Here is an 11,647-nt window from a genome sequence, read left to right as displayed (position 1 = left end):
CTTTCTGTCTGTCTTTCTTTCTGTCTTTCTGTCTTCCTTTCTTTCTGTCTTTCTGTCTTTCTGTCTTCCTTTCTTTCTGTCTATCTTTCTGTCTTAATTTCTTTCTGTCTTTCTTTCTGTCTTTCTTCCTTTCTTTCTTTCTTTCTTTGTCTTTCTTTCTTCCTGTCTTTCTGTCTGTCTTTCTGTCTTTCTTTCTTTCTGTCTTTCTTTCTTCCTTTCTTTCTGTCTTTCTTTCTGTCTTTCTTTCTGTCTTTCTTTCTGTCTTTCTTTCTGTCTTTCTTTCTTCCTTTCTTTCTGTCTTTCTTTCTAACTTTCTGTCTTTCTTTCTTTCTTTCTGTCTTTCTTGCTGTCTTCCTTTCTTTCTGTCTTTCTTCCTTTCTTTCTTTCTTCCTTTCTTTCTGTCTTTCTTTCTTTCTTTCTTTCTTTCTTTCTGTCTTTTTTTTTCTTTCTTTCTTTCTGTCTTTCTTCCTTTCTTTCTTTCTGTCTTTATAATCCCAGCAGGTGCTGTAGTAAATGAGTAAATGGTGGAAACAGTATCAAACAGGTGAGCAGTTCATGTCCTGTTGTTTCTTCGTCTCGGAGGAAATCCTTGAACTCTGTCGCTCATTAAACCTGTGAATTTTACTGTTTGTGATAAAAAAAAAAAAAAAGATTTAGCATCACAAGCTTGGCTTTGCATTCACACAGCGTTTACTTACAGTCAGATTTACTTTTCAATTAAAAAAAATCATGCCTTAGATTGAAGAAGGCAAATAACACAAAAAATAAAATTAATATTTTAAAATAATAGTAATAATAATAATAATAATACACATTTAATTATGAATCATTAAATCATTAAAACTAATGTTACAGGCAATGGTCACATAGGAAATGAAAGTCAGACAGAGAGTTGCATTTAGAAAAGACAGAGGCGCTCTGGTTAGCAGTTAGCGGTGAGCTGCTTCTCAGACAAAGAGCGTGGTGTTGGGTTGCATTGCAGTGGTCTTTGCTCAACACTCACCCCACACACACACACACACACACACAGAGCAGTGCAGAGGCCCTGTGCAGCACAGGTTATGTCCCACACACCGCTGCACTGTCCTGTGTGGGAGCCCGACTACACAGCTCATTCATAAAGTTACTTAGCCATGCAAAGCTGTGTGAACACTGAGGCAAGTCTGCGGTTCAAAGAGACACTAAGCTCGTCTGTAGATGACAGCTTAATTGTGTTGTCAATTTTTTTTTACTCAAAATGTCTAAATACAATTTATTCGATGATTTACCTTAATTAGATATTATTATAATTTGGCATGACAACAATTTACTACACGTGTAGTTTGCTGTATTTTTTCTCCCGAAACAAGAGTTTTTATTTAATTAAATGCTAAGCTAGAATGTTATCAAAATTTAAATTCCATACACACACAAATCTTGCACTCCTTTTCCTGACAGCTGCTAAGTGACTCTAAATCCCCGCCACGACCACGACCACGTGGGATCAGACAATTATTAAAACCGTCATAAAAATGAAACAGAACTGCTGCCTTTATTGCACTTCTAAATTGAGTAATGACACATAATCACCCCAAAAATGATGGCACACAGAATATCTGTTCTAATCGTCGTCAGCGGACTGATTCTCCACCTGACGTAACAGCAGTATTAAAGGTTAGTAACACTCATTACTCGTCAACAGTGTCCAGAGCTCTTGTCAGCCTGGTGATTTATGGCCGGTCTCACTTGGACTATATTGTTTTAACATCATTTCTAATCATGCAACTCGAACTGCCAAACAACACAGAGAACATATTGGAGAGCCATCTTTGGATAAAAAAACAGCAACATTGACACTTATTTAACTTAAACCAATGTACAGTGGAGACAGCACAGACATAGACAAACCCCCCCCATATCACTGTTCTGTAAACCATGTCGGCTAACTCCATTTTTGGTGTTTTTTTCATTTGAAGATTAAGGCGATCTTACCTGCTGTCTCTCAGTTATTTGTCTTTGTCCCTGATCTTACCTGCTGTCTCTCAGTTATTTGTCTTGTCCCTGATCTTACCTGCTGTCTCTCAGTTATTTGTCTTTGTCCCTGATCTTACCTGCTGTCTCTCAGTTATTTGTCTTTGTCCCTGATCTTACCTGCTGTCTCTCAGTTATTTGTCTTGTCCCTGATCTTACCTGCTGTCTGTCAGTTATTTGTCTTGTCCCTGGCACCAGTGGAACCCACACAAAACATATTTTGTTTTTTCAAAAGTGCACCGGCTTCTTCTTGACAATATGAATTTCTTTCCTAAAAGTAATTCCTGAAAGTGGGATACAGTAAGTTCTCCACCCGATGTGCAGTGGAAAACCAATGCTCAAATAAACATGCGCAGACATTTTAATTATTACCAAGTACAGATTCACATACAGTAGCTATAAACACAGTCTGGTTGTAGTTTGAATATCCTCACAATGGTCAAATAAATTCACACCCAAGCCTCATTTTCACTGTGACTTATCAACTCAATACCTGACTCTCTTCACAGCCCTCTGACACTGCGGGAGGCACCTTCAGTCCACACTTTCCTCATTATTTCACCTTCCAGAAAGTCTTTGAAGGCCACTGCAGACGAGGCGCTGAAAGTCCTTAGTCAGTTATAGTCGAGTCAAACTCTTCCATGCAGCATTATAGAGATTGAAAAGGTATCTTTGTCTATGTGTGTGTGTGTGTGTGTGTGTGTGTGTGTGTGTGTGTCTGTGTGTGTGTCTGTGTGTCAGCTGCACTGAATTAACAGCAACACAGTTCCAAGGCTGTGGCAGCCTCATCCTACTTATAATATTCTCTGGTGTCTCTCTCTGCGTGTGTGTGTGTGTGTGTGTGTGTGTGTGTGTGTCTGTGTGTGTGTGTGTGTGTGTGTGTGTGTGTGTGTGTGTGTGTGTGTGTGTGTGTGTGTGTGTGTGTGAGAGAGTGAGTGAGTGAAAGAGAGTCCAGCTTTTTTCTAAAATGCATATTCGTTTCATTGGTTGTTTTTTAGTTGTTTTGAGTTTGGTGTGTGTGCATGTGCGTGTGTGTGTGTGTGTGCACGTGTGCTTGCGTGTGTGTGTGTGCACGCATGCTTGTGTGCACGCGTGCGTGTGTGTGTGTGTGTGCACGCGTGCGTGCGTGCGTGTGTGCATGCGTGTGTGTGCGTGCGTGTGTGTTCCAGGGAAGTGCAGGGTGTTAAAGGCGTAGGTTGGGGGGGCTCTGAAGGGACTGCAGCATGGAACTTTAATTCAATTGAAAGCAGTGTGTTTTGACAGGAGTTAAGAGTTAGCTGGGATGGCTAGAAAGCTCAGCACTCTGCACAGGCTAGATCAGAAACACACACGTAGTGGGTGCATGTACCCACACCACACACACACGCATACATGTGCACGTACACACACACACACACACACACACACATGCATGTGCACACACACACACACACACACACAATGATGCGTTATGTGCATCATGGATAAACACGTACAAGTGCATGCACATATGCACACGCACAAGACTCACAAACACATAAGCGCACACATTATTTGTAGAAAAATGTTCCAATAATATAATAATTCCATGAGACATGAGGCAGTGAGATCATGTTCAAATGTTTCAATATAATCAAATCTCCATCTTTTTCCATGCGAGTGTGAGTTTCATAACCATGCAGGGATCTAATAGTGAATAATTTGATCCAGAGGAATAGATTAAAATAACTGGAAAACACTTCATCTGCTAATAAGTGCCTCCAGCAATAAATAGGCAGTGTGGAACAGCAGTGTTGTCCAGCATAACCTGCTAAATGGTCATAAAAAAATACCACAAATTAATACACTCAAACTAGACGCGTTTTCTTTTCATCTACCCTAATTACACATATCTTGGTGCCTGTGTGTGTGTGCATGTGTGTGTTTGTGTGAATATCGTGTCAAAATGTCACTCGTGTGTGTGTGTGTGCGAGAGAGAGAGAGAGAGCGAGAGAGAGAGAAAGTGTGTGTGTGTGTGTGTGTCCCCTTGGAGACGCAATGCAATATGTTTGATATTTGCATAGAGCTGGGAGAATAATAAATTATAATTTTGTATATTATTAGTTATTGTCCCATAGGGGCAAGTAGCTATGCATCCTGCCTGAAGGGAAACCTATACATCGCATGTACAAAGGGAGTAGAGTGCATGTGTATGTTTGTGTGTGTGTGTGTGTGTGTGTGTGTGTGTGTGTGTGTGTGTGTGTGTGCGTGCGTGCGTGTGTGTGTGTCCGTGCGTGTTTGTGTATGTCCGTGCGTGTGTGTGTGTGTGTGCGTGCATGCACGGGGGGGGGGGCATACATCAGTCTGAAGGTATAGCCTTGCACATGTGTGTTTGGTGCAGCTTGTTTGCGGTCAGACGCATGTTTGTGTGTGTGGTGTCTGGAGCGTGTTTCGATGGAGCTGACCTAGCGTGTGTTTGTGTGTGTAGAAACACAGGAGGGAACGAGAGATAAGAGCGAGCGAGAGAGAGAGAGAGAGAGAGAGAGAGAGCAGTGATTGTGGTATCCTGGTACGTAGGTAGGTTAAGGGGGCCTATCTGTTTTCACGTCTTCCCATCCCCATCGTCTGGTTTCCTGCCATTGATCAGAACAACACCCCACCTCGCCCCCCTGCTCGCTGATGGACAGAGAGAAACCTGATCGCTGGGGGAGGAGGGGGAGGAGGAGGGGGGGGGAGGAGAGGAGGAGAGGGGAGGAAGGAGAAGAGAAGGGTAAAGGCATCAGTGCCGTCTGCAGCCTCCTGTCAACCACGCGGCCAACCACACACACACACACACACAGTTCATACATACACACACACACAGTACATACACACACCCTGCAAAAAGCCACATCATAAATGGAGTATCTTATTCTGTCCTAATCTAATTTCTCCATTCCGCTCGGCTTTGCTGTAAAATGAAAAGATCGGCTCACTGCATGTGTGTGTGCCTTTGTGTGTGTGTGTGTGTGTGTGTGTGTGTGTATGTGTGTTTGTGTGTGTGTGTGCCTTTGTGTGTGTGTGTGTGTGTGTGTGTGTGTGTGTGTGTGTGTGTGTGTGTGTGTGTGTGTGACAGAGAGAGAGAGAGTCAGAGAAAGGGCTATAGGGGAGAAAGAGCGAGGAAAAGAGAGCTTCCCCTGGAACAGATGTTGGAGGAGCGTCAGTCACTCGTATCCTGGGGACACTGTTTACTGTAACACCCTCAGAGCCATAACACATCCCCCCCCCCATCATCTTCTGACACACAAAACGTACACGTGTGCACGCACACACACTTCCACAAGCGCGCACACACACACACACACACACACACACACTTCCACAAGCGCGCACACACACGAGAGGTTTTGAGTGACAGTTGCTCCGCTGCTCTCGCCTGGCGGGGGGGGTCATCACCCCGTCCATCTGTTCCTGATCGGCCCCCGACGTGGAGCGGCAATCGGCTCGTGAGGTCTTGTCCTTTTTCACCCCCCCCCCTCCCCAAAATAAAAACATAGAAGGGGGAAAAAAAATTGCGGGTTTGGATTTGTCTCTCTTGAAGCAGTATATAGTCTCTGAGAAATCCATGTCGATGCAAAACACTTGAGAGAAACTCAACTATAGATTGGGGTCAAATGAAGCGCAGGTTCCACAACTGGCTCTGCAGGTTTCGGAGCGTTCACACTGAGTGCTCTGAGCCTTCACACTGAGTGCTCTGAGCCTTCACACTGAGTGCTCTGAGCCTTCACACTGAGTGCTCTGAGCCTTCACACTGAGTGCTCTGAGCCTTCACACTGAGTGCTCTGAGCCTTCACACTGAGTGCTCTGAGCCTTCACACTGAGTGCTCTGAGCCTTCACACTGAGTGCTCTGAGCCTTCACACTGAGTGCTCTGAGCCTTCACACTGAGTGCTCTGAGCCTTCACACTGAGTGCTCTGAGCCTCCTTCACACTGAGTGCTCTGAGCCTCCTTCACACTGAGTGCTCTGAGCCTCCACACTGAGTGCTCTGAGCCTTCACACTGAGTGCTCTGAGCCTTCACACTGAGTGCTCTGAGCCTTCACACTGAGTGCTGTCACATTGATTGTCTCCAGTCACTTTAATGCACACAGATTGCATCACACACCTGGAGCAGCTTAAATGACAGCAAATGTAGGCTATGTGAGATCCACAGATACGGTTGCAAAGGTGTGTAGTGTGCGTCTCGCCTATGTGTTACAATGTCTGAGTCCACAGCTCAATTCTTAGGTGTGTTTCTATGAGTTTATCAGGTGAATACGATTATTTATTTATTTATTTTATTTAACCTTTATTTAACCAGGTAGGTCAATTGAGAACCAGTTCTCATTTACAATGACGACCTGGCCAAGAGGCAGCATAAAAGGCAAATAGAAAACAAATGGACATAAAGAAAAACATAGAAACAAATAATACAATTATACACGTCATACCAATCCTAAAAGAGAGTAATATTTACAATATTTAAAGTGACCTATTAAAAAGTAAATGGCTAAAAACAATAAGGACATATATCGAGAAGCAGATGGCTAAAAGCAAGTGCAATGATATTGTACTATTGATTGTAGTGCGTTTTTGAAAGAGGAGAGCGGAATGAGTCAGTTAAGTCTTAAAGGAACACTCTGCCCATTTTCAACCAGCTTTGTATCATTAGAACATCAGTAGTATATCAGAAAACTGAAAACGGCTTTGAAGTCTGTCATTTAATTTGACAGTTATTGAGTGTTAAAGTGTGGACCAGTGACATCACTGGTCCACACTAACTCAAATGAATAACTCATTAACTCAAATCAACTCTCAATAACTGTCAAACTAGATGAATGATGAATAGTTTGACAGTTATTGAGAGTTGATTTCAGTTAATGAGTTATTCATTTGAGTTAGTGTGGACCAGTGATGTCACTGGTCCACACTTTAACACTCAATAACTGTCAAATTAAATGACAGACTTCAAAACAGTTTACAGTTGTCTGATATACTACTGATGTTCTAATGATAGAAAGCTGGTTGAAAATGGGCGGAGTGTTCCTTTAAGGTCCGTTGCAGATGATTCCACTCATCTGCAGCAGAAAACTGAAAAGAGGAACGACCAAAGGAGGTACGGGCTTTGGGTGTGAGGAGGAGATTGATGGAGCTACTGGAACACAGACTGAGATTTGTGTTGTGGATATTAAGAAGTGACTGTAGATATGAGTTTTACCTATGAGTTTTGTAAATGGATAAAAACCAGTGAGTTTGTCTGCGAGAATGGAGTGAATGCCAGTTCAGCAGAGAACACAGGCAGCAGTGGTGTGAGTGTTAAATGAAGGATTCAGTCACCAAGCAGATAGCAGCGTGGTAAATAACATCCAGTTTCCGATCAATATCCGATCAATATTCAAACTGATTTTGACATAAACACGGTGTTTGTTGTCAGATGCAATTATTTATTTTATCTGGCCTTGCATTTACCAATACACAGGATTTGATGTGACAGTGTGCCATCATTCAATAGCCCAAATCAGAAAGAATTATATCTTATATCAATAATTTCATAGCAAGGCTTTTATGTAGCTACTGTACCCTATGTTATTGTCAGCAGTATTAGTAAATTATCTACATTACATTACATCACATTACGTCATTTGGCAGACGCTTTTATCCAAAGCGACTTACAATAACACACTTTTTGTCAGCAATAGAGCAATCAACTATGGAGCACAGTCTATGACAACTACAAATTCTGGAGGAACAGTGGTACGAGTTTAGTTTAGGATTTTTTTTAATTTATTTTTTAATGAATAGAAAGAGAGAGAAAGAAGTTAGATCAAGAAGGGCCCAGATGGAGCCTACGCTATAGTAATTTGCCTTTGAGGACAATAATAAACTACTGAATTGAATCTAATCTAATTTGATTTAATTTAATTTAACTGAACTGAACTGAACTGAACTGAATTGAACTGAAGTGACCTGATGGGCCTTCTTTGGCCAGACTTTTCAGTTACGCCGCTGAATATTCAAACTAACTGTCTCTTTCTTCCGCTTCCCCTTGTGAGAAGGAAAGGTTTCAGTCCAAAGACTAACGAAGGGGTTGCATTTCATATTGCAGAAGCGTTTGGTTTGATCACGAGGATTTATGGCCGGTAATAAGAGAAGGTAATCAGAGAATTGTTGGGTATTTATTTCTGCTTTAGCCACAAAGCCTCCAAACCATAACGCTCTGCGCTGGAGTTTGAAAAGGTTCGGGTTACTTGAACAACACCGCTGCTTCACTCTGCTCACATACATACTATTGTTCCCTTCAGTTCAACCTGTCAGTCCCTTTTGATTCCTTCTGACTCTTCAACACGTGTTCCTCATTCAATCACTCATCAGACTTGTGATAAAAGGTCAATAAATTCGAATCAAATCTCTTACACGTATATAAGCACCTTATATGGATGGTATAGCACCACATTAGGATAACTGTTGATATATGTTTTTTTGTTTGTTTGTTTTCCATTACTGTGTCTGAGCTTGTTCATTTTTGTTCATATATATTGTAAAAAAAAGAAAAAAAAGAAGAGATATCTAATAAAATACATAATTCCCCCCCGAAATGTTTTGTCATTCACATCGCTCGCTCTCTCAGACACATACACAGACTTATTTTTCTTTATTGCATGGATTGCCTTCTCATTGCTCTCTCTCTCTCTCTCTCTCTCTCTCTCTCTCTCTCACACACACACAAACACACACGCACACGCACACGCACACACAACTCCAGCCAGACCCCAGGTCAATACCGCAACCTGATAGGCCCACACAATCTGGTCCCTAAAGCCCCACGGGCTCCTACCTCCTCTGTCACAGACATACCGACAAATTATTCACCTCCAGTCTGCACACCGCAGCGCTGTCTGTCACTAGGAGGAAGAAACAAAGAAAAACAACATTTTGATGAGGTTAAGCGAAGCATGTTAATGCACCGTTGCTCTGTATCAGGGCGTGTTGTTGTTGGCGCGGGCGAGGAGATAAGAGGTTGGTGTTACGCTGGCAGGGCTATTAAACGGCTGGGTGACCGTTATATGGCTGCTGGATGGCGTGACAAAACAAACCAAACCTGACAAGGGTTTCCTTGATGCTTCAAGCTGATATTCACACGTAGCATTTAGCCGCCGCCGCTCGCTATCCGGAGGGACGTGCAGTGAGACGTACAGGAGAGTGAACTTCCCACAAGCCACAAATAACATGGAGTGTCAGGGTCACAAAGAGTCAATACATGGTGTGATGGTACAGTGCAGACAGTGAAGGGGTCAGTGCTACAAAGAGTCAATACATGGTGTGATGGTACAGTGCACACAGTGAAGGGGTCAGTGCTACAAAGAGTCAATACATGGTGTGATGGTACAGTGCACACAGTGAAGGGGTCAGTGCTACAAAGAGTCAATACATGGTGTGATGGTACAGTGCAGACAGTGAAGGGGTCAGTGCTACAAAGAGTCAATACATGGTGTGATGGTACAGTGCACACAGTGAAGGGGTCAGTGCTACAAAGAGTCAATACATGGTGTGATGGTACAGTGCACACAGTGAAGGGGTCAGTGCTGCAAAGAGTCAATACATGGTGTGATGGTACAGTGCACACAGTGAAGGGGTCAGTGCTGCAAAGAGTCAATACATGGTGTGATGGTACAGTGCACACAGTGAAGGGGTCAGTGCTGCAAAGAGTCAATACATGGTGTGATGGTACAGTGCACACAGTGAAGGGGTCAGTGCTACAAAGAGTCAATACATGGTGTGATGGTACAGTGCACACAGTGAAGGCAAAAAGTGATGGCAGCAACAACAAAAAATTAGGGATGTAACGATTTGAATGATAACCGTGATAAAATTCCTTACGATAACCGTACCGTTTCAAAATTTTCATTATCATTAAAACCGTGGTACCGTGATTACAGTGCTTTGAAAAAAACATGGTAAATACTGTTCATCATCAACCAAAGTTGGCAACCGTCTCCCAGATGCAAACGTGCAGCCTTGGAGAAAGGATTTCAGTGAGTGTATCGATCCTTTTTGGGTCTGAGTTTTCAATATAAAATGTGTTCAAAAAAGGCTGAAAGGTACTAGCACATCTCAGTTTTCAAAGTCACGGAGGACAAAATACTCACATTTCACTTGATTTATTGGCTCACATCACAAGAATTTTCAATATAAAACTTGGTGAAATGATTTCAGTGAGTCTCTCAGTACTTTTTGAAAAATGTCAGCAATTTTTTGCGAATACCGTGATAATACGATAACCGTGATCATTTTGGTTACGAGAAGCCTGATGTGAAATTCTCATACCGTTACATCTCTACAAAAAATGCAGGATGTATTTCAGACTTTATATTACTGTACATTTGTTCACCAAATTTGACCAGCCACTCAGAGATTACCGTCCTACCAATCAAATCTACCAGCATATTTTATAGCATTTGCCTGGTGCCTGGTGCTATTTTGTTAGCCTGGGTAAACCCATCCCCCACGTGACCTGCTCTCAGACCTGTTCTCAGCTAGTGACTGGGAACTGAGAGAGCAGGTCACGTGGGGGCTGGGTTTACCTAGGCTACTATTTTGTGCCCTGTCATTAGTTTTCTATTATTTCACTAGACCCAAACAATTCCAGTCCAAGAACCCGGGTCAATATGACAAAACACGTCGATATGCAAAATGTAAGTTTATTGACCCTTGTTATCATCTTGACTCTTCTTGCACTTCTGCATTTTAGTTTAAAAAGAACAAAAAAAATCTTGCAGGTACAATTCATGCCCGTTTAACTTAACAACAGCGGGGGAGAAAAAACCCTGTAACTCTTCATTTTATCTCCGGAGGAAATCTCCCGCAGACGTGTCCGCATTCATCACACTGACTGATCTCTCCCCCGCTCGCCGGCGCGACTCGCCGAGCTGACATTTGTGTTTGTGCTCTGAGAGAGAGGGAGAGAGAGAGAGAGGGAGAGAGAGAGAGAGAGAGAGACAGAGAGAGAGTCTTTCTCAGGGATTATTGAGGGCTCTAAGGAGAAGCAGGCTGGTGGAGCAGAGAGAGAGAGCTGCTAAAGTGCTGGGAGATGAGTGGCTGAGATGATCTCTGGGCTCTCCATCAGGATGAAGAGGATGAGCCCAGGATCTCCCTCATATAAATGACTCTATATGCACTTATGATAAATGGCCGCCAAAGGCCACACTGTGTGCTAGAAAGAGAGAGAGTGTGTGTGTGTGTGTGTGTGTGTGTGTGTGTGTGTGTGTGTGTGTGTGTGTGTGTGTGTCTGCCCATATGTGTAACCACAGACATTATACAAGACACACACAGATATGATGTTAAAGCTCAACACTCACTGGTCTGTGTTCAAGATCAGAAGCATCCTAATCCATTTTCACCGTCTTAACTTGCAACAACTTGCATTTGTTTGGCAGCAGTTCGGTTTCTACGGTTCCAAAAGGACTTATTTTATGGTCAAGTCCAGCTGTATCTAAAAATGTTTTTTATATACACTGAAATGCCATCGTAGGGGTTTTTCCGTGTGTTGTGATCGTCTCTCGAGCGAGTACGCTGCTACATCTGGATTTAAAGAAAGGCCCGTTCAGATCAGTTGTTTCACACCAGTTGCAGTAAAATGGGATTTTACACAGCAGTGAAAGAGC

The sequence above is a fragment of the Poromitra crassiceps genome (assembly GCF_964638095.1).
Source record: "Poromitra crassiceps genome assembly, chromosome: 22".
Classification (NCBI taxonomy): Eukaryota; Metazoa; Chordata; class Actinopteri; order Beryciformes; family Melamphaidae; genus Poromitra; species Poromitra crassiceps.
Note: the sequence above shows the minus strand (reverse complement) of the source record.